This window comes from Larus michahellis, chromosome Z (assembly GCF_964199755.1).
Source record: "Larus michahellis chromosome Z, bLarMic1.1, whole genome shotgun sequence".
NCBI lineage: Eukaryota > Metazoa > Chordata > Aves > Charadriiformes > Laridae > Larus > Larus michahellis.
In genome coordinates, this window is record NC_133930.1 from 48234110 (window position 1) to 48258763 (window position 24654).

Sequence of the window (24654 nt, forward strand, 5' to 3'; positions counted from 1 at the left end):
TTGTGCTGTAAATCTCCCAACAGCCAAACGCAAAAGCAGCAAACATCTCGCTGTATGTCCCACATCCAAAGTGCCAAGAGACTAATGTAGAGCTTGCTCTCCGTGTCTTTGAGTACTGTTTTCACTGTCCCGGTTACCTCTTTGCTAACATTCTCTTCAGAGCTGCAGTGAAACCAGGAACCACGTGGAGAAGGCACCCACACTGAAAATGACTGGAAGGAACGAACATTGTGCCTTCTCTCTGTGTCTCTGACATAGGGTTTCACTGTCCCGGGAAAGTCTCTGCTAACACCCTGCAGAGCGCTGTGCCCAATATACAGAAACGTCTTGCGGTATCTCCTACAGGGAAAGTGCCAGGAGGAATTGTGGAGCTTGTTCTCAGTGTCTCTGGGAATTGCTCTGATTATCCGTGTGACCTCTTTGCTAAGACTCTCCAGAGAGACGTCCTCAAAACCAACACACATCTTGACATATCTCCCACATTGATCGCAGTGTCTCCAGGAATGGCATTCAAGGAGCCAGGAACTTTTCTCCCTACACTGTCCATTGAGTTGTCCTCAAAACCAATATACATCCTGCTATATCTCCCACATGGAAAGTGCCAGGAGGGAAAAGTGGGGATTATGTTTAGACTTTCTCGGAACTGCTTCAAATCAACTAGATATCTTTGTGCTGTAAATCTCCCAACAGCCAAACGCAAAAGCAGCAAACATCTCGTTGTATGTCCCACATCCAAAGTGCCAAGAGAGAGCTTGCTCTCCCTGTCTTTGAGTACTGTTTTCACTGTCCCGGTTACCTCTTTGCTAACATTCTCTTCAGAGCTGCAGTGAAAGCAGGAACCACGTGGAGAAGGCACCCACACTGAAAATGACTGGAAGGAACACTGGGGCTTCTTCTCAGTGTCTCTGATGTCGGGTTTTACTGTCCCAGAAAAGTCTCTGCTAACACCCTGCAGAGCGCTGTGCCCAATATACAGAAATGTCTTGCGGTATCTCCTACAGGGAAAGTGCCAGGAGGAATTGTGGAGCTTGTTCTCAGTGTCTCTGAGAATTGCTCTGATTATCCGTGTGACCTCTTTGCTAAGACTCTCCAGAGAGACGTCCTCAAAACCAACACACATCTTGACATATCTCCCTCATTGATCGCAGTGTCTCCAGGAACGGCATTCAAGGAGCCAGGAACTTTTCTGCCCACACTCTCCGGGGACAGTTCCTTAAAACCAATATACATCCTGCTATATCTCCCACATGGAAAATGCCAGGAGGGAGAAGTGGGGATTATGTTTAGACATTCTCAGAACTGCTTCAAATCAACTAGATATCTTTGTGCTGTAAATCTCCCAACAGCCAAACGCAAAAGCAGCAAACATCTCGCTGTATGTCCCACATCCAAAGTGCCAAGAGACTAATGTAGAGCTTGCTCTCCCTGTCTTTGAGTACTGTTTTCACTGTCCCGGTTACCTCTTTGCTAACATTCTCTTCAGAGCTGCAGTGAAACCAGGAACCACGTGGAGAAGGCACCCACACTGAAAATGACTGGAGGGAACATTGCGGCTTCTTCTCAGTGTCTCTGACATAGGGTTTCACTGTCCCGGGAAAGTCTCTGCTAACACCCTGCAGAGCGCTGTGCCCAATATACAGAAACGTCTTGCGGTATCTCCTACAGGGAAAGTGCCAGGAGGAATTGTGGAGCTTGGTCTCAGTGTCTCTGAGAATTGCTCTGATTATCCGTGTGACCTCTTTGCTAAGACTCTCCAGAGAGCCGTCCTCAAAACCAACACACATCTTGACATATCTCCCACATTGATCGCAGTGCCTCCAGGAACGGCATTCAAGGAGCCAGGAACTTTTCTGCCCACACTCTCCGGGGACAGTTCCTTAAAACCAATATACATCCTGCTATATCTCCCACATGGAAAGTGCCAGGAGGGAGAAGTGGGGATTATGTTTAGACTTTCTCGGAACTGCTTCAAATCAACTAGATATCTTTGTGCTGTAAATCTCCCAACAGCCAAACGCAAAAGCAGCAAACATCTCGCTGTATGTCCCACATCCAAAGTGCCAAGAGAGAGCTTGCTCTCCCTGTCTTTGAGTACTGTTTTCACTGTCCCGGTTACCTCTTTGCTAACATTCTCTTCAGAGCTGCAGTGAAACCAGGAACCATGTGGAGAAGGCACCCACACTGAAAATGACTGGAAGGAACACTTGGGCTTCTTCTCAGTGTCTCTGACATAGGGTTTCACTGTCCCGGGAAAGTCTCTGCTAACACCCTGCAGAGCGCTGTGCCCAATATACAGAAACGTCTTGCGGTATCTCCTACAGGGAAAGTGCCAGGAGGAATTGTGGAGCTTGGTCTCAGTGTCTCTGAGAATTGCTCTGATTATCCGTGTGACCTCTTTGCTAAGACTCTCCAGAGAGCCGTCCTCAAAACCAACACACATCTTGACATATCTCCCACATTGATCGCAGTGTCTCCAGAAACGGCATTCAAGGAGCCAGGAACTTTTCTGCCCACACTCTCCGGGGACAGTTCCTTAAAACCAATATACATCCTGCTATATCTCCCACATGGAAAGTGCCAGGAGGGAGAAGTGGGGATTATGTTTAGACTTTCTCAGAACTGCTTCAAATCAACTAGATATCTTTGTGCTGTAAATCTCCCAACAGCCAAACGCAAAAGCAGCAAACATCTCGCTGTATGTTCCACATCCAAAGTGCCAAGAGAGAGCTTGCTCTCCCTGTCTTTGAGTACTGTTTTCAGTGTCCCGGTTACCTCTTTGCTAACATTCTCTTCAGAGCTGCAGTGAAACCAGGAACCACGTGGAGAAGGCACCCACACTGAAAATGACTGGAGGGAACATTGCGGCTTCTTCTCAGTGTCTCTGACATAGGGTTTCACTGTCCCGGGAAAGTCTCTGCTAACACCCTGCAGAGCGCTGTGCCCAATATACAGAAACGTCTTGCGGTATCTCCTACAGGGAAAGTGCCAGGAGGAATTGTGGAGCTTGGTCTCAGTGTCTCTGAGAATTGCTCTGATTATCCGTGTGACCTCTTTGCTAAGACTCTCCAGAGAGCCGTCCTCAAAACCAACACACATCTTGACATATCTACCACATTGATCGCAGTGCCTCCAGGAACGGCATTCAAGGAGCCAGGAACTTTTCTGCCCACACTCTCCGGGGACAGTTCCTTAAAACCAATATACATCCTGCTATATCTCCCACATGGAAAGTGCCAGGAGGGAGAAGTGGGGATTATGTTTAGACTTTCTCGGAACTGCTTCAAATCAACTAGATATCTTTGTGCTGTAAATCTCCCAACAGCCAAACGCAAAAGCAGCAAACATCTCGCTGTATGTCCCACATCCAAAGTGCCAAGAGAGAGCTTGCTCTCCCTGTCTTTGAGTACTGTTTTCACTGTCCCGGTTACCTCTTTGCTAACATTCTCTTCAGAGCTGCAGTGAAACCAGGAACCATGTGGAGAAGGCACCCACACTGAAAATGACTGGAAGGAACACTTGGGCTTCTTCTCAGTGTCTCTGACATAGGGTTTCACTGTCCCGGGAAAGTCTCTGCTAACACCCTGCAGAGCGCTGTGCCCAATATACAGAAACGTCTTGCGGTATCTCCTACAGGGAAAGTGCCAGGAGGAATTGTGGAGCTTGGTCTCAGTGTCTCTGAGAATTGCTCTGATTATCCGTGTGACCTCTTTGCTAAGACTCTCCAGAGAGCCGTCCTCAAAACCAACACACATCTTGACATATCTCCCACATTGATCGCAGTGTCTCCAGAAACGGCATTCAAGGAGCCAGGAACTTTTCTGCCCACACTCTCCGGGGACAGTTCCTTAAAACCAATATACATCCTGCTATATCTCCCACATGGAAAGTGCCAGGAGGGAGAAGTGGGGATTATGTTTAGACTTTCTCAGAACTGCTTCAAATCAACTAGATATCTTTGTGCTGTAAATCTCCCAACAGCCAAACGCAAAAGCAGCAAACATCTCGCTGTATGTTCCACATCCAAAGTGCCAAGAGAGAGCTTGCTCTCCCTGTCTTTGAGTACTGTTTTCAGTGTCCCGGTTACCTCTTTGCTAACATTCTCTTCAGAGCTGCAGTGAAACCAGGAACCACGTGGAGAAGGCACCCACACTGAAAATGACTGTAGGGAACATTGCGGCTTCTTCTCAGTGTCTCTGACATAGGGTTTCACTGTCCCGGGAAAGTCTCTGCTAACACCCTGCAGAGCGCTGTGCCCAATATACAGAAACGTCTTGCGGTATCTCCTACAGGGAAAGTGCCAGGAGGAATTGTGGAGCTTGGTCTCAGTGTCTCTGAGAATTGCTCTGATTATCCGTGTGACCTCTTTGCTAAGACTCTCCAGAGAGCCGTCCTCAAAACCAACACACATCTTGACATATCTCCCACATTGATCGCAGTGCCTCCAGGAACGGCATTCAAGGAGCCAGGAACTTTTCTGCCCACACTCTCCGGGGACAGTTCCTTAAAACCAATATACATCCTGCTATATCTCCCACATGGAAAGTGCCAGGAGGGAGAAGTGGGGATTATGTTTAGACTTTCTCGGAACTGCTTCAAATCAACTAGATATCTTTGTGCTGTAAATCTCCCAACAGCCAAACGCAAAAGCAGCAAACATCTCGCTGTATGTCCCACATCCAAAGTGCCAAGAGAGAGCTTGCTCTCCCTGTCTTTGAGTACTGTTTTCACTGTCCCGGTTACCTCTTTGCTAACATTCTCTTCAGAGCTGCAGTGAAACCAGGAACCATGTGGAGAAGGCACCCACACTGAAAATGACTGGAAGGAACACTGGGGCTTCTTCTCAGTGTCTCTGACATAGGGTTTCACTGTCCCGGGAAAGTCTCTGCTAACACCCTGCAGAGCGCTGTGCCCAATATACAGAAACGTCTTGCGGTATCTCCTACAGGGAAAGTGCCAGGAGGAATTGTGGAGCTTGTTCTCAGTGTCTCTGGGAATTGATCTGATTATCCGTGTGACCTCTTTGCTAAGACTCTCCAGAGAGACGTCCTCAAAACCAACACACATCTTGACATATCTCCCACATTGATCGCAGTGCCTCCAGGAACGGCATTCAAGGAGCCAGGAACTTTTCTGCCCACACTCTCCGGGGACAGTTCCTTAAAACCAATATACATCCTGCTATATCTCCCACATGGAAAGTGCCAGGAGGGAGAAGTGGGGATTATGTTTAGACTTTCTCGGAACTGCTTCAAATCAACTAGATATCTTTGTGCTGTAAATCTCCCAACAGCCAAACGCAAAAGCAGCAAACATCTCGCTGTATGTCCCACATCCAAAGTGCCAAGAGAGAGCTTGCTCTCCCTGTCTTTGAGTACTGTTTTCACTGTCCCGGTTACCTCTTTGCTAACATTCTCTTCAGAGCTGCAGTGAAACCAGGAACCATGTGGAGAAGGCACCCACACTGAAAATGACTGGAAGGAACACTGGGGCTTCTTCTCAGTGTCTCTGACATAGGGTTTCACTGTCCCGGGAAAGTCTCTGCTAACACCCTGCAGAGCGCTGTGCCCAATATACAGAAACGTCTTGCGGTATCTCCTACAGGGAAAGTGCCAGGAGGAATTGTGGAGCTTGGTCTCAGTGTCTCTGAGAATTGCTCTGATTATCCGTGTGACCTCTTTGCTAAGACTCTCCAGAGAGCCGTCCTCAAAACCAACACACATCTTGACATATCTCCCACATTGATCGCAGTGTCTCCAGAAACGGCATTCAAGGAGCCAGGAACTTTTCTGCCCACACTCTCCGGGGACAGTTCCTTAAAACCAATATACATCCTGCTATATCTCCCACATGGAAAGTGCCAGGAGGGAGAAGTGGGGATTATGTTTAGACTTTCTCGGAACTGCTTCAAATCAACTAGATATCTTTGTGCTGTAAATCTCCCAACAGCCAAACGCAAAAGCAGCAAACATCTCGCTGTATGTTCCACATCCAAAGTGCCAAGAGAGAGCTTGCTCTCCCTGTCTTTGAGTACTGTTTTCACTGTCCCGGTTACCTCTTTGCTAACATTCTCTTCAGAGCTGCAGTGAAACCAGGAACCACGTGGAGAAGGCACCCACACTGAAAATGACTGGAAGGAACACTGGGGCTTCTTCTCAGTGTCTCTGACATAGGGTTTCACTGTCCCGGGAAAGTCTCTGCTAACACCCTGCAGAGCGCTGTGCCCAATATACAGAAACGTCTTGCGGTATCTCCTACAGGGAAAGTGCCAGGAGGAATTGTGGAGCTTGGTCTCAGTGTCTCTGAGAATTGCTCTGATTATCCGTGTGACCTCTTTGCTAAGACTCTCCAGAGAGCCGTCCTCAAAACCAACACACATCTTGACATATCTCCCACATTGATCGCAGTGTCTCCAGAAACGGCATTCAAGGAGCCAGGAACTTTTCTGCCCACACTCTCCGGGGACAGTTCCTTAAAACCAATATACATCCTGCTATATCTCCCACATGGAAAATGCCAGGAGGGAGAAGTGGGGATTATGTTTAGACTTTCTCAGAACTGCTTCAAATCAACTAGATATCTTTGTGCTGTAAATCTCCCAACAGCCAAACGCAAAAGCAGCAAACATCTTGCTGTATGTCCCACATCGTAAGTGCCAAGAGAGAGCTTGCTCTCCCTGTCTTTGAGTACTGTTTTCAGTGTCCCGGTTACCTCTTTGCTAACATTCTCTTCAGAGCTGCAGTGAAACCAGGAACCACGTGGAGAAGGCACCCACACTGAAGGTGCCTGGAAGGAACATTGGGGCTTCTTCTCAGTGTCTCTGACATAGGGTTTCACTGTCCCGGAAAAGTCTCTGCTAACACCCTGCAGAGCGCTGTGCCCAATATACAGAAACGTCTTGCGGTATCTCCTACAGGGAAAGTGCCAGGAGGGAATTGTCGATCTTGGTCTCAGTGTCTCTGAGAATTGCTCTGATTATCCGTGTGACCTCTTTGCTAAGACTCTCCAGAGAGCCGTCCTCAAAACCAACACACATCTTGACATATCTCCCTCATTGATCGCAGTGTCTCCAGGAACGGCATTCAAGGAGCCAGGAACTTTTCTGCCCACACTCTCCGGGGACAGTTCCTTAAAACCAATATACATCCTGCTATATCTCCCACATGGAAAATGCCAGGAGGGAGAAGTGGGGATTATGTTTAGACTTTCTCAGAACTGCTTCAAATCAACTAGATATCTTTGTGCTGTAAATCTCCCAACAGCCAAATGTAAAAGCAGCAAACATCTCGCTGTATGTCCCACATCCAAAGTGCCAAGAGAGAGCTTGCTCTCCCTGTCTTTGAGTACTGTTTTCACTGTCCCGGTTACCTCTTTGCTAACATTCTCTTCAGAGCTGCAGTGAAACCAGGAACCACGTGGAGAAGGCACCCACACTGAAAATGACTGGAGGGAACATTGGGGCTTCTTCTCAGTGTCTCTGACATAGGGTTTCACTGTCCCGGGAAAGTCTCTGCTAACACCCTGCAGAGCGCTGTGCCCAATATACAGAAACGTCTTGCGGTATCTCCTACAGGGAAAGTGCCAGGAGGAATTGTGGAGCTTGGTCTCAGTGTCTCTGAGAATTGCTCTGATTATCCGTGTGACCTCTTTGCTAAGACTCTCCAGAGAGCCGTCCTCAAAACCAACACACATCTTGACATATCTCCCACATTGATCGCAGTGTCTCCAGAAACGGCATTCAAGGAGCCAGGAACTTTTCTGCCCACACTCTCCGGGGACAGTTCCTTAAAACCAATATACATCCTGCTATATCTCCCACATGGAAAGTGCCAGGAGGGAGAAGTGGGGATTATGTTTAGACTTTCTCAGAACTGCTTCAAATCAACTAGATATCTTTGTGCTGTAAATCTCCCAACAGCCAAACGCAAAAGCAGCAAACATCTCGCTGTATGTCCCACATCCAAAGTGCCAAGAGAGAGCTTGCTCTCCCTGTCTTTGAGTACTGTTTTCAGTGTCCCGGTTACCTCTTTGCTAACATTCTCTTCAGAGCTGCAGTGAAACCAGGAACAATGTGGAGAAGGCACCCACACTGAAAATGACTGGAAGGAACACTGGGGCTTCTTCTCAGTGTCTCTGATGTCGGGTTTTACTGTCCCGGAAAAGTCTCTGCTAACACCCTGCAGAGCGCTGTGCCCAATATACAGAAACGTCTTGCGGTATCTCCTACAGGGAAAGTGCCAGGAGGGAATTGTCGATCTTGTTCTCAGTGTCTCTGAGAATTGCTCTGATTATCCGTGTGACCTTTTTGCTAAGACTCTCCAGAGAGCCGTCCTCAAAACCAACACACATCTTGACATATCTCCCACATTGATCGCAGTGTCTCCAGAAACGGCATTCAAGGAGCCAGGAACTTTTCTGCCCACACTCTCCGGGGACAGTTCCTTAAAACCAATATACATCCTGCTATATCTCCCACATGGAAAGTGCCAGGAGGGAGAAGTGGGGATTATGTTTAGACTTTCTCAGAACTGCTTCAAATCAACTAGATATCTTTGTGCTGTAAATCTCCCAACAGCCAAACGCAAAAGCAGCAAACATCTCGCTGTATGTCCCACATCCAAAGTGCCAAGAGAGAGCTTGCTCTCCCTGTCTTTGAGTACTGTTTTCAGTGTCCCGGTTACCTCTTTGCTAACATTCTCTTCAGAGCTGCAGTGAAACCAGGAACCATGTGGAGAAGGCACCCACACTGAAAATGACTGGAAGGAACACTGGGGCTTCTTCTCAGTGTCTCTGATGTCGGGTTTTACTGTCCCGGAAAAGTCTCTGCTAACACCCTGCAGAGCGCTGTGCCCAATATACAGAAACGTCTTGCGGTATCTCCTACAGGGAAAGTGCCAGGAGGGAATTGTCGATCTTGTTCTCAGTGTCTCTGAGAATTGCTCTGATTATCCGTGTGACCTTTTTGCTAAGACTCTCCAGAGAGACGTCCTTAAAACCAACACACATCTTGACATATCTCCCACATTGATCGCAGTGTCTCCAGAAACGGCATTCAAGGAGCCAGGAACTTTTCTGCCCACACTCTCCGGGAACAGTTCCTTAAAACCAATATACATCCTGCTATATCTCCCACATGGAAAGTGCCAAGAGGGAAAAGTGGGGATTATGTTTAGACTTTCTCAGAACTGCTTCAAATCAACTAGATATCTTTGTGCTGTAAATCTCCCAACAGCCAAACGCAAAAGCAGCAAACATCTCGCTGTATGTCCCACATCCAAAGTGCCAAGAGAGAGCTTGCTCTCCCTGTCTTTGAGTACTGTTTTCACTGTCCCGGTTACCTCTTTGCTAACATTCTCTTCAGAGCTGCAGTGAAACCAGGAACCACGTGGAGAAGGCACCCACACTGAAAATGACTGGTGGGAACATTGCGGCTTCTTCTCAGTGTCTCTGACATAGGGTTTCACTGTCCCGGGAAAGTCTCTGCTAACACCCTGCAGAGCGCTGTGCCCAATATACAGAAACGTCTTGCGGTATCTCCTACAGGGAAAGTGCCAGGAGGAATTGTGGAGCTTGTTCTCAGTGTCTCTGAGAATTGCTCTGATTATCCGTGTGACCTCTTTGCTAAGACTCTCCAGAGAGCCGTCCTCAAAACCAACACACATCTTGACATATCTCCCACATTGATCGCAGTGTCTCCAGAAACGGCATTCAAGGAGCCAGGAACTTTTCTGCCCACACTCTCCGGGGACAGTTCCTTAAAACCAATATACATCCTGCTATATCTCCCACATGGAAAGTGCCAGGAGGGAGAAGTGGGGATTATGTTTAGACTTTCTCAGAACTGCTTCAACTCAACTAGATATCTTTGTGCTGTAAATCTCCCAACAGCCAAACGCAAAAGCAGCAAACATCTCGCTGTATGTTCCACATCCAAAGTGCCAAGAGAGAGCTTGCTCTCCCTGTCTTTGAGTACTGTTTTCAGTGTCCCGGTTACCTCTTTGCTAACATTCTCTTCAGAGCTGCAGTGAAACCAGGAACCATGTGGAGAAGGCACCCACACTGAAAATGACTGGAAGGAACACTGGGGCTTCTTCTCAGTGTCTCTGATGTCGGGTTTCACTGTCCCGGGAAAGTCTCTGCTAACACCCTGCAGAGCGCTGTGCCCAATATACAGAAACGTCTTGCGGTATCTCCTACAGGGAAAGTGCCAGGAGGAATTGTGGAGCTTGGTCTCAGTGTCTCTGAGAATTGCTCTGATTATCCCTGTGACCTCTTTGCTAAGACTCTCCAGAGAGCCGTCCTCAAAACCAACACACATCTTGACATATCTCCCACATTGATCGCAGTGTCTCCAGAAACGGCATTCAAGGAGCCAGGAACTTTTCTGCCCACACTCTCCGGGGACAGTTCCTTAAAACCAATATACATCCTGCTATATCTCCCACATGGAAAGTGCCAGGAGGGAGAAGTGGGGATTATGTTTAGACTTTCTCAGAACTGCTTCAAATCAACTAGATATCTTTGTGCTGTAAATCTCCCAACAGCCAAACGCAAAAGCAGCAAACATCTCGCTGTATGTCCCACATCCAAAGTGCCAAGAGAGAGCTTGCTCTCCCTGTCTTTGAGTACTGTTTTCAGTGTCCCGGTTACCTCTTTGCTAACATTCTCTTCAGAGCTGCAGTGAAACCAGGAACCATGTGGAGAAGGCACCCACACTGAAAATGACTGGAAGGAACACTGGGGCTTCTTCTCAGTGTCTCTGATGTCGGGTTTCACTGTCCCGGGAAAGTCTCTGCTAACACCCTGCAGAGCGCTGTGCCCAATATACAGAAACGTCTTGCGGTATCTCCTACAGGGAAAGTGCCAGGAGGAATTGTCGATCTTGTTCTCAGTGTCTCTGAGAATTGCTCTGATTATCCGTGTGACCTCTTTGCTAAGACTCTCCAGAGAGACGTCCTCAAAACCAACACACATCTTGACATATCTCCCACATTGATCGCAGTGTCTCCAGGAACGGCATTCAAGGAGCCAGGAACTTTTCTGCCCACACTCTCCGGGGACAGTTCCTTAAAACCAATATACATCCTGCTATATCTCCCACATGGAAAATGCCAGGAGGGAGAAGTGGGGATTATGTTTAGACTTTCTCAGAACTGCTTCAAATCAACTAGATATCTTTGTGCTGTAAATCTACCAACAGCCAAACGTAAAAGCAGCAAACATCTCGCTGTATGTCCCACATCCAAAGTGCCAAGAGAGAGCTTGCTCTCCCTGTCTTTGAGTACTGTTTTCACTGTCCCGGTTACCTCTTTGCTAACATTCTCTTCAGAGCTGCAGTGAAACCAGGAACCACGTGGAGAAGGCACCCACACTGAAAATGACTGGAAGGAACGTTGGGGCTTCTTCTCAGTGTCTCTGACATAGGGTTTCACTGTCCCGGGAAAGTCTCTGCTAACACCCTGCAGAGCGCTGTGCCCAATATACAGAAACGTCTTGCGGTATCTCCTACAGGGAAAGTGCCAGGAGGAATTGTGGAGCTTGGTCTCAGTGTCTCTGAGAATTGCTCTGATTATCCCTGTGACCTTTTTGCTAAGACTCTCCAGAGAGCCGTCCTCAAAACCAACACACATCTTGACATATCTCCCACATTGATCGCAGTGTCTCCAGAAACGGCATTCAAGGAGCCAGGAACTTTTCTGCCCACACTCTCCGGGGACAGTTCCTTAAAACCAATATACATCCTGCTATATCTCCCACATGGAAAGTGCCAGGAGGGAAAAGTGGGGATTATGTTTAGACTTTCTCAGAACTGCTTCAAATCAACTAGATATCTTTGTGCTGTAAATCTCCCAACAGCCAAACGCAAAAGCAGCAAACATCTCGCTGTATGTCCCACATCCAAAGTGCCAAGAGACTAATGTAGAGCTTGCTCTCCCTGTCTTTGAGTACTGTTTTCACTGTCCCGGTTACCTCTTTGCTAACATTCTCTTCAGAGCTGCAGTGAAACCAGGAACCACGTGGAGAAGGCACCCACACTGAAAATGCCTGGAAGGAACGAACATTGTGCCTTCTCTCTGTGTCTCTGACACAGGGTTTCACTGTCCCGGGAAAGTCTCTGCTAACACCCTGCAGAGCGCTGTGCCCAATATACAGAAACGTCTTGCGGTATCTCCTACAGGGAAAGTGCCAGGAGGAATTGTGGAGCTTGTTCTCAGTGTCTCTGGGAATTGCTCTGATTATCCGTGTGACCTCTTTGCTAAGACTCTCCAGAGAGACGTCCTCAAAACCAACACACATCTTGACATATCTCCCACATTGATCGCAGTGTCTCCAGGAATGGCATTCAAGGAGCCAGGAACTTTTCTCCCTACACTGTCCATTGAGTTGTCCTCAAAACCAATATACATCCTGCTATATCTCCCACATGGAAAGTGCTTGGCGGGAGAAGTGGGGATTATGTTTAGACTTTCTCAGAACTGCTTCAAATCAACTAGATATCTTTGTGCTGTAAATCTCCCAACAGACAAATGTAAAAGCAGCAAACATCTCGCTGTATGTCCCACATCCAAAGTGCCAAGAGAGAGCTTGCTCTCCCTGTCTTTGAGTACTGTTTTCACTGTCCCGGTTACCTCTTTGCTAACATTCTCTTCAGAGCTGCAGTGAAACCAGGAACCACGTGGAGAAGGCACCCACACTGAAAATGCCTGGAAGGAACGTTGGGGCTTCTTCTCAGTGTCTCTGACATAGGGTTTCACTGTCCCGGGAAAGTCTCTGCTAACACCCTGCAGAGCGCTGTGCCCAATATACAGAAACGTCTTGCAGTATCTCCTACAGGGAAAGTGCCAGGAGGAATTGTGGAGCTTGGTCTCAGTGTCTCTGAGAATTGCTCTGATTATCCCTGTGACCTCTTTGCTAAGACTCTCCAGAGAGACGTCCTCAAAACCAACACACATCTTGACATATCTCTCACATTGATCGCAGTGTCTCCAGGAACGGCATTCAAGGAGCCAGGAACTTTTCTCCCTACACTGTCCATTGAGTTGTCCTCAAAACCAATATACATCCTGCTATATCTCCCACATGGAAAGTGCTTGGCGAGAGAAGTAGGGATTATGTTTAGACTTTCTCGGAACTGCTTCAAATCAACTAGATATCTTTGTGCTGTAAATCTCCCAACAGCCAAACGCAAAAGCAGCAAACATCTCGCTGTATGTCCCACATCCAAAGTGCTAAGAGACTAATGTAGAGCTTGCTAACCCTCTCTTTGAGTACTGTTTTCACTGTCCCGGTTACCTCTTTGCTAACATTCTCTTCAGAGCTGCAGTGAAACCAGGAACCACGTGGAGAAGGCACCCACACTGAAAATGCCTGGAAGGAACGTTGGGGCTTCTTCTCAGTGTCTCTGACATAGGGTTTCACTGTCCCGGGAAAGTCTCTGCTAACACCCTGCAGAGCGCTGTGCCCAATATACAGAAAAGTCTTGCAGTATCTCCTACACGGAAAGTGCCAGGAGGAATTGTGGAGCTTGGTCTCAGTGTCTCTGAGAATTGCTCTGATTATCCGTGTGACCTCTTTGCTAAGACTCTCCAGAGAGACGTCCTCAAAACCAACACACATCTTGAAATATCTCCCACACTGACCGCAGAGTATCCAGGAACGGCATTCAAGGAGCCAGGAACTTTTCTGCCCACACTCTCCGGGGACAGTTCCTTAAAACCAATATACATCCTGCTATATCTCCCACATGGAAAGTGCCAGGAGGGAGAAGTGGGGATTATGTTTAGACTTTCTCAGAACTGCTTCAAATCAACTAGATATCTTTGTGCTGTAAATCTCCCAACAGCCAAACGCAAAAGCAGCAAACATCTCGCTGTATGTCCCACATCCAAAGTGCCAAGAGACTAATGTAGAGCTTGCTAACCCTCTCTTTGAGTACTGTTTTCACTGTCCCGGTTACTTCTTTGCTAACATTCTCTTCAGAGCTGCAGTGAAACCAGGAACCACGTGGAGAAGGCACCCACACTGAAAATGCCTGGAAGGAACGTTGGGTCTTCTTCTCAGTGTCTCTGACATAGGGTTTCACTGTCCCGGGAAAGTCTCTGCTAACACCCTGCAGAGCGCTGTGCCCAATATACAGAAACGTCTTGCGGTATCTCCTACAGGGAAAGTGCCAGGAGGAATTGTCGATCTTGTTCTCAGTGTCTCTGAGAATTGCTCTGATTATCCGTGTGACCTCTTTGCTAAGACTCTCCAGAGAGACGTCCTCAAAACCAACACACATCTTGACATATCTCCCACATTGATCGCAGTGTCTCCAGGAACGGCATTCAAGGAGCCAGGAACTTTTCTCCCTACACTGTCCATTGAGTTGTCCTCAAAACCAATATACATCCTGCTATATCTCCCACATGGAAAGTGCTTGGCGAGAGAAGTAGGGATTATGTTTAGACTTTCTCGGAACTGCTTCAAATCAACTAGATATCTTTGTGCTGTAAATCTCCCAACAGCCAAACGCAAAAGCAGCAAACATCTCGCTGTATGTCCCACATCCAAAGTGCCAAGAGACTAATGTAGAGCTTGCTAACCCTCTCTTTGAGTACTGTTTTCACTGTCCCGGTTACTTCTTTGCTAACATTCTCTTCAGAGCTGCAGTGAAACCAGGAACCACGTGGAGAAGGCACCCACACTGAAAATGCCTGGAAGGAACGTTGGGGCTTCTTCTCAGTGTCTCTGACATAGGGTTTCACTGTCCCGGGAAAGTCTCTGCTAACACCCTGCAGAGCGCTGTGCCCAATATACAGAAACGTCTTGCAGTATCTCCTACAGGGAAAGTGCCAGGAGGAATTGTGGAGCTTGTTCTCAGTGTCTCTGAGAATTGCTCTGATTATCCCTGTGACCTCTTTGCTAAGACTCTCCAGAGAGACGTCCTCAAAACCAACACACATCTTGAAATATCTCCCACACTGACCGCAGAGTATCCAGGAACGGCATTCAAGGAGCCAGGAACTTTTCTGCCCACACTCTCCGGGGACAGTTCCTTAAAACCAATATACATCCTGCTATATCTCCCACATGGAAAGTGCCAGGAGGCAGAATTGGGGATTATGTTTAGACTTTCTCAGAACTGCTTCAAATCAACTAGATATCTTTGTGCTGTAAATCTCCCAACAGCCAAATGTAAAAGCAGCAAACATCTCGCTGTGTGTCCCACATCGTAAGTGCCAAGAGAGAGCTTGCTCTCCCTGTCTTTGAGTACTGTTTTCAGTGTCCCGGTTTACCTCTTTGCTAACATTCTCTTCAGAGCTGCAGTGAAACCAGGAACCACGTGGAGAAGGCACCCACACTGAAAATGCCTGGAAGGAACGTTGGGGCTTCTTCTCAGTGTCTCTGACATAGGGTTTCACTGTCCCGGGAAAGCCTCTGCTAACACCCTGCAGAGCGCTGTGCCCAATATACAGAAACGTCTTGCGGTATCTCCTACAGGGAAAGTGCCAGGAAGAATTGTGGAGCTTGGTCTCAGTGTCTCTGAGAATTGCTCTGATTATCCGTGTGACCTCTTTGCTAAGACTCTCCAGAGAGCCGTCCTCAAAACCAACACACATCTTGACATATCTCCCTCATTGATCGCAGTGTCTCCAGGAACGGCATTCAAGGAGCCAGGAACTTTTCTCCCTACACTGTCTATTGAGTTGTCCTCAAAACCAATATACATCCTGCTATATCTCCCACATGGAAAGTGCTTGGCGGGAGAAGTGGGGATTATGTTTAGACTTTCTCGGACCTGCTTCAAATCAACTAGATATCTTTGTGCTGTAAATCTCCCAACAGCCAAACGCAAAAGCAGCAAACATCTCGCTGTATGTCCCACATCCAAAGTGCCAAGAGACTAATGTAGAGCTTGCTAACCCTCTCTTTGAGTACTGTTTTCACTGTCCCGGTTACCTCTTTGCTAACATTCTCTTCAGAGCTGCAGTGAAACCAGGAACCACGTGGAGAAGGCACCCACACTGAAAATGACTGGAAGGAACGTTGGGGCTTCTTCTCAGTGTCTCTGACATAGGGTTTCACTGTCCCGGGAAAGTCTCTGCTAACACCCTGCAGAGCGCAGTGCCCAATATACAGAAACGTCTTGCAGTATCTCCTACAGGGAAAGTGCCAGGAGGAATTGTGGAGCTTGGTCTCAGTGTCTCTGAGAATTGCTCTGATTATCCCTGTGACCTCTTTGCTAAGACTCTCCAGAGAGACGTCCTCAAAACCAACACACATCTTGAAATATCTCCCACACTGACCGCAGAGTATCCAGGAACGGCATTCAAGGAGCCAGGAACTTTTCTGCCCACACTCTCCGGGGACAGTTCCTTAAAACCAATATACATCCTGCTATATCTCCCACATGGAAAGTGCCAGGAGGGAGAAGTGGGGATTATGTTTAGACTTTCTCAGAACTGCTTCAAATCAACTAGATATCTTTGTGCTGTAAATCTCCCAACAGCCAAACGCAAAAGCAGCAAACATCTCGCTGTATGTCCCACATCCAAAGTGCCAAGAGAGAGCTTGCTCTCCCTGTCTTTGAGTACTGTTTTCAGTGTCCCGGTTACCTCTTTGCTAACATTCTCTTCAGAGCTGCAGTGAAACCAGGAACCACGTGGAGAAGGCACCCACACTGAAAATGACTGGAAGGAACATTGGGGCTTCTTCTCAGTGTCTCTGATGTCGGGTTTCACTGTCCCAGGAAAGCCTCTGCTAACACCCTGCAGAGCGCTGTACCCAATATACAGAAACGTCTTGCGGTATCTCCTACAGGGAAAGTGCCAGGAGGAATTGTGGAGCTTGGTCTCAGTGTCTCTGAGAATTGCTCTGATTATCCGTGTGACCTCTTTGCTAAGACTCTCCAGAGAGCCGTCCTCAAAACCAACACACATCTTGACATATCTCCCTCATTGATCGCAGTGTCTCCAGGAACGGCATTCAAGGAGCCAGGAACTTTTCTCCCTACACTGTCCATTGAGTTGTCCTCAAAACCAATATACATCGTGCTATATCTCCCACATGGAAAGTGCTTGGCGGGAGAAGTGGGGATTATGTTTAGACTTTCTCAGAACTGCTTCAAATCAACTAGATATCTTTGTGCTGTAAATCTCCCAACAGCCAAACGCAAAAGCAGCAAACATCTCGCTGTATGTCCCACATCGAAAGTGCCAAGAGACTAATGTAGAGCTTGCTCTCCCTGTCTTTGAGTACTGTTTTCACTGTCCCGGTTACCTCTTTGCTAACATTCTCTTCAGAGCTGCAGTGAAACCAGGAACCACGTGGAGAAGGCACCCACACTGAAAATGACTGGAAGGAACGTTGGGGCTTCTTCTCAGTGTCTCTGACATAGGGTTTCACTGTCCCGGGAAAGTCTCTGCTAACACCCTGCAGAGCGCTGTGCCCAATATACAGAAACGTCTTGCAGTATCTCCTACAGGGAAAGTGCCAGGAAGAATTGTGGAGCTTGTTCTCAGTGTCTCTGAGAATTGCTCTGATTATCCGTGTGACCTCTTTGCTAAGACTCTCCAGAGAGACGTCCTCAAAACCAACACACATCTTGAAATATCTCCCACACTGACCGCAGAGTATCCAGGAACGGCATTCAAGGAGCCAGGAACTTTTCTGCCCACACTCTCCGGGGACAGTTCCTTAAAACCAATATACATCCTGCTATATCTCCCACATGGAAAGTGCCAGGAGGGAGAAGTGGGGATTATGTTTAGACTTTCTCAGAACTGCTTCAAATCAACTAGATATCTTTGTGCTGTAAATCTCCCAACAGCCAAACGCAAAAGCAGCAAACATCTCGCTGTATGTCCCACATCCAAAGTGCCAAGAGAGAGCTTGCTCTCCCTGTCTTTGAGTACTGTTTTCACTGTCCCGGTTACCTCTTTGCTAACATTCTCTTCAGAGCTGCAGTGAAAGCAGGAACCACGTGGAGAAGGCACCCACACTGAAAGTGCCTGGAGGGAACATTGCGGCTTCTTCTCAGTGTCTCTGATGTCGGGTTTCACTGTCCCGGGAAAGTCTCTGCTAACACCCTGCAGAGCGCTGTGCCCAATATACAGAAACGTCTTGCGGTATCTCCTACAGGGAAAGTGCCAGGAGGAATTGTGGAGCTTGTTCTCAGTGTCTCTGGGAATTGCTCTGATTATCTGTGTGACCTCTTTGCTAAGAGTCTCCAGAGAGCCGTCCTCAAAACCAACACACATCTTGACATATCTCCCACATTGATCGCAGTGTCTCCAGAAACGGCATTCAAGGAGCCAGGAACTTTTCTCCCTACACTGTCCATTGAGTTGTCCTCAAAACCAATATACATCCTGCTATATCTCCCACATGGAAAGTGCTTGGCGAGAGAAGTAGGGATTATGTTTAGACTTTCTCGGAACTGCTTCAAATCAACTAGATATCTTTGTGCTGTAAATCTCCCAACAGCCAAACGCAAAAGCAGCAAACATCTCGCTGTGTGTCCCACATCGTAACTGCCAAGAGAGAGCTTGCTCTCCCTGTCTTTGAGTACTGTTTTCACTGTCCCGGTTACCTCTTTGCTAACATTCTCTTCAGAGCTGCAGTGAAACCAGGAACCACGTGGAGAAGGCACCCACACTGAAAATGCCTGGAAGGAACGTTGGGGCTTCTTCTCAGTGTCTCTGACATAGGGTTTCACTGTCCCGGGAAAGTCTCTGCTAACACCCTGCAGAGCGCTGTGCCCAATATACAGAAACGTCTTGCGGTATCTCCTACAGGGAAAGTGCCAGGAGGAATTGTGGAGCTTGGTCTCAGTGTCTCTGAGAATTGCTCTGATTATCCCTGTGACCTCTTTGCTAAGACTCTCCAGAGAGCCGTCCTCAAAACCAACACACATCTTGACATATCTCCCACACTGACCGCAGAGTATCCAGGAACGGCATTCAAGGAGCCAGGAACTTTTCTGCCCACACTCTCCGGGGACAGTTCCTTAAAACCAATATACATCCTGCTATATCTCCCACATGGAAAGTGCCAGGAGGGAGAAGTGGGGATTATGTTTAGACTTTCTCAGAACTGCTTCAAATCAACTAGATATCTTTGTGCTGTAAATCTACCAACAGCCAAACGCAAAAGCAGCAAACATCTCGCTGTATGTCCCACATCGTAAGTGCCAAGAGAGAGCTTGCTCTCCCTGTCTTTGAGTACTGTTTTCAGTGTCCCGGTTACCTCTTTGCTAACATTCTCTTCAGAGCTGCAGTGAAACCAGGAACCACGTGGAGAAGGCACCCACACTGAAAATGACTGGAAGGAACATTGGGGCTTCTTCTCAGTGTCTCTGATGTCGGGTTTCACTGTCCCAGGAAAGTCTCTGCTAACACCCTGCAGAGCGCTGTGCCCAATATACAGAAACGTCTTGCGGTATCTCCTACAGGGAAAGTGCCAGGAGGAATTGTGGAGCTTGGTCTCAGTGTCTCTGAGAATTGCTCTGATTATCCGTGTGACCTCTTTGCTAAGACTCTCCAGAGAGCCGTCCTCAAAACCAACACACATCTTGACATATCTCCCTCATTGATCGCAGTGTCTCCAGGAACGGCATTCAAGGAGCCAGGAACTTTTCTCCCTACACTGTCCATTGAGTTGTCCTCAAAACCAATATACATCGTGCTATATCTCCCACATGGAAAGTGCTTGGCGGGAGAAGTGGGGATTATGTTTAGACTTTCTCAGAACTGCTTCAAATCAACTAGATATCTTTGTGCTGTAAATCTCCCAACAGCCAAACGCAAAAGCAGCAAACATCTCGCTGTATGTCCCACATCCAAAGTGCCAAGAGACTAATGTAGAGCTTGCTCTCCCTGTCTTTGAGTACTGTTTTCAGTGTCCCGGTTACCTCTTTGCTAACATTCTCTTCAGAGCTGCAGTGAAACCAGGAACCACGTGGAGAAGGCACCCACACTGAAAGTGCCTGGAGGGAACATTGCGGCTTCTTCTCAGTGTCTCTGATGTCGGGTTTCACTGTCCCGGGAAAGTCTCTGCTAACACCCTGCAGAGCGCTGTGCCCAATATACAGAAACGTCTTGCGGTATCTCCTACAGGGAAAGTGCCAGGAGGAATTGTGGAGCTTGTTCTCAGTGTCTCTGGGAATTGCTCTGATTATCTGTGTTACCTCTTTGCTAAGAGTCTCCAGAGAGACGTCCTCAAAACCAACACACATCTTGACATATCTCCCACATTGATCGCAGTGTCTCCAGGAACGGCATTCAAGGAGCCAGGAACTTTTCTCCCTACACTGTCCATTGAGTTGTCCTCAAAACCAATATACATCGTGCTATATCTCCCACATGGAAAGTGCTTGGCGAGAGAAGTAGGGATTATGTTTAGACTTTCTCGGAACTGCTTCAAATCAACTAGATATCTTTGTGCTGTAAATCTCCCAACAGCCAAACGCAAAAGCAGCAAACATCTCGCTGTGTGTCCCACATCGTAACTGCCAAGAGAGAGCTTGCTCTCCCTGTCTTTGAGTACTGTTTTCACTGTCCCGGTTACCTCTTTGCTAACATTCTCTTCAGAGCTGCAGTGAAACCAGGAACCACGTGGAGAAGGCACCCACACTGAAAATGCCTGGAAGGAACGTTGGGGCTTCTTCTCAGTGTCTCTGACATAGGGTTTCACTGTCCCGGGAAAGTCTCTGCTAACACCCTGCAGAGCGCTGTGCCCAATATACAGAAACGTCTTGCGGTATCTCCTACAGGGAAAGTGCCAGGAGGAATTGTGGAGCTTGGTCTCAGTGTCTCTGAGAATTGCTCTGATTATCCCTGTGACCTCTTTGCTAAGACTCTCCAGAGAGACGTCCTCAAAACCAACACACATCTTGAAATATCTCCCACACTGACCGCAGAGTATCCAGGAACGGCATTCAAGGAGCCAGGAACTTTTCTGCCCACACTCTCCGGGGACAGTTCCTTAAAACCAATATACATCCTGCTATATCTCCCACATGGAAAGTGCCAGGAGGGAAAAGTGGGGATTATGTTTAGACTTTCTCAGAACTGCTTCAAATCAACTAGATATCTTTGTGCTGTAAATCTCCCAACAGCCAAACGCAAAAGCAGCAAACATCTCGCTGTGTGTCCCACATCGTAAGTGCCAAGAGAGAGCTTGCTCTCCCTGTCTTTGAGTACTGTTTTCACTGTCCCGGTTACCTCTTTGCTAACATTCTCTTCAGAGCTGCAGTGAAATCAGGAACCACGTGGAGAAGGCACCCACACTGAAAGTGCCTGGAAGGAACATTGGGGCTTCTTCTCAGTGTCTCTGACATAGGGTTTCACTGTCCCGGGAAAGTCTCTGCTAACACCCTGCAGAGCGCTGTGCCCAATATACAGAAACGTCTTGCGGTATCTCCTACAGGGAAAGTGCCAGGAGGAATTGTGGAGCTTGTTCTCAGTGTCTCTGGGAATTGCTCTGATTATCCGTGTGACCTCTTTGCTAAGAGTCTCCAGAGAGACGTCCTCAAAACCAACACACATCTTGACATATCTCCCACATTGATCGCAGTGTCTCCAGGAACGGCATTCAAGGAGCCAGGAACTTTTCTCCCTACACTGTCCATTGAGTTGTCCTCAAAACCAATATACATCCTGCTATATCTCCCACATGGAAAGTGCTTGGCAGGAGAAGTGGGGATTATGTTTAGACTTTCTCGGAACTGCTTCAAATCAACTAGATATCTTTGTGCTGTAAATCTCCCAACAGCCAAACGCAAAAGCAGCAAACATCTCGCTGTATGTCCCACATCCAAAGTGCCAAGAGAGAGCTTGCTCTCCCTGTCTTTGAGTACTGTTTTCAGTGTCCCGGTTACCTCTTTGCTAACATTCTCTTCAGAGCTGCAGTGAAAGCAGGAACCACGTGGAGAAGGCACCCACACTGAAAATGCCTGGAAGGAACGTTGGGGCTTCTTCTCAGTGTCTCTGACATAGGGTTTCACTGTCCCGGGAAAGCCTCTGCTAACACCCTGCAGAGCGCTGTGCCCAATATACAGAAACGTCTTGCGGTATCTCCTACAGGGAAAGTGCCAGGAGGAATTGTGGAGCTTGGTCTCAGTGTCTCTGAGAATTGCTCTGATTATCCGTGTGACCTCTTTGCTAAGACTCTCCAGAGAGCCGTCCTCAAAACCAACACACATCTTGACATATCTCCCTCATTGATCGCAGTGTCTCCAGGAACGGCATTCAAGGAGCCAGGAACTTTTCTCCCTACACTGTCCATTGAGTTGTCCTCAAAACCAATATACATCGTGCTATATCTCCCACATGGAAAGTGCTTGGCGAGAGAAGTAGGGATTATGTTTAGACTTTCTCGGAACTGCTTCAAATCAACTAGATATCTTTGTGCTGTAAATCTCCCAACAGCCAAACGCAAAAGCAGCAAACATCTCGCTGTGTGTCCCACATCGTAACTGCCAAGAGAGAGCTTGCTCTCCCTGTCTTTGAGTACTGTTTTCACTGTCCCGGTTACCTCTTTGCTAACATTCTCTTCAGAGCTGCAGTGAAACCAGGAACCACGTGGAGAAGGCACCCACACTGAAAATGCCTGGAAGGAACGTTGGGGCTTCTTCTCAGTGTCTCTGACATAGGGTTTCACTGTCCCGGGAAAGTCTCTGCTAACACCCTGCAGAGCGCTGTGCCCAATATACAGAAACGTCTTGCGGTATCTCCTACAGGGAAAGTGCCAGGAGGAATTGTGGAGCTTGGTCTCAGTGTCTCTGAGAATTGCTCTGATTATCCCTGTGACCTCTTTGCTAAGACTCTCCAGAGAGACGTCCTCAAAACCAACACACATCTTGAAATATCTCCCACACTGACCGCAGAGTATCCAGGAACGGCATTCAAGGAGCCAGGAACTTTTCTGCCCACACTCTCCGGGGACAGTTCCTTAAAACCAATATACATCCTGCTATATCTCCCACATGGAAAGTGCCAGGAGGGAAAAGTGGGGATTATGTTTAGACTTTCTCAGAACTGCTTCAAATCAACTAGATATCTTTGTGCTGTAAATCTCCCAACAGCCAAACGCAAAAGCAGCAAACATCTCGCTGTGTGTCCCACATCGTAAGTGCCAAGAGAGAGCTTGCTCTCCCTGTCTTTGAGTACTGTTTTCACTGTCCCGGTTACCTCTTTGCTAACATTCTCTTCAGAGCTGCAGTGAAATCAGGAACCACGTGGAGAAGGCACCCACACTGAAAGTGCCTGGAAGGAACATTGGGGCTTCTTCTCAGTGTCTCTGACATAGGGTTTCACTGTCCCGGGAAAGTCTCTGCTAACACCCTGCAGAGCGCTGTGCCCAATATACAGAAACGTCTTGCGGTATCTCCTACAGGGAAAGTGCCAGGAGGAATTGTGGAGCTTGTTCTCAGTGTCTCTGGGAATTGCTCTGATTATCCGTGTGACCTCTTTGCTAAGAGTCTCCAGAGAGACGTCCTCAAAACCAACACACATCTTGACATATCTCCCACATTGATCGCAGTGTCTCCAGGAACCGCATTCAAGGAGCCAGGAACTTTTCTCCCTACACTGTCCATTGAGTTGTCCTCAAAACCAATATACATCCTGCTATATCTCCCACATGGAAAGTGCTTGGCGGGAGAAGTAGGGATTATGTTTAGACTTTCTCGGAACTGCCTCAAATCAACTAGATATCTTTGTGCTGTAAATCTCCCAACAGCCAAATGTAAAAGCAGCAAACATCTCGCTGTATGTCCCACATCCAAAGTGCCAAGAGAGAGCTTGCTCTCCCTGTCTTTGAGTACTGTTTTCACTGTCCCGGTTACCTCTTTGCTAACATTCTCTTCAGAGCTGCAGTGAAAGCAGGAACCACGTGGAGAAGGCACCCATACTGAAAGTGCCTGGAGGGAACATTGGGGCTTCTTCTCAGTGTCTCTGATGTCGGGTTTCACTGTCCCGGGAAAGTCTCTGCTAACACCCTGCAGAGGGCTGTGCCCAATATACAGAAACGTCTTGCGGTATCTCCTACAGGGAAAGTGCCAGGAGGAATTGTGGAGCTTGTTCTCAGTGTCTCTGGGAATTGCTCTGATTATCAGTGTGACCTCTTTGCTAAGAGTCTCCAGAGAGACGTCCTCAAAACCAACACACATCTTGACATATCTCCCACATTGATCGCAGTGTCTCCAGGAACGGCATTCAAGGAGCCAGGAAATTTTCTCCCTACACTGTCCATTGAGTTGTCCTCAAAACCAATATACATCCTACTATGTCTCCCACATGGAAAGTGCTTGGCGAGAGAAGTAGGGATTATGTTTAGACTTTCTCGGAACTGCTTCAAATCAACTAGATATCTTTGTGCTGTAAATCTCCCAACAGCCAAACGCAAAAGCAGCAAACATCTCGCTGTATGTCCCACATCCAAAGTGCCAAGAGACTAATGTAGAGCTTGCTAACCCTCTCTTTGAGTACTGTTTTCACTGTCCCGGTTACTTCTTTGCTAACATTCTCTTCAGAGCTGCAGTGAAACCAGGAACCACGTGGAGAAGGCACCCACACTGAAAATGCCTGGAAGGAACGTTGGGGCTTCTTCTCAGTGTCTCTGACATAGGGTTTCACTGTCCCGGGAAAGTCTCTGCTAACACCCTGCAGAGCG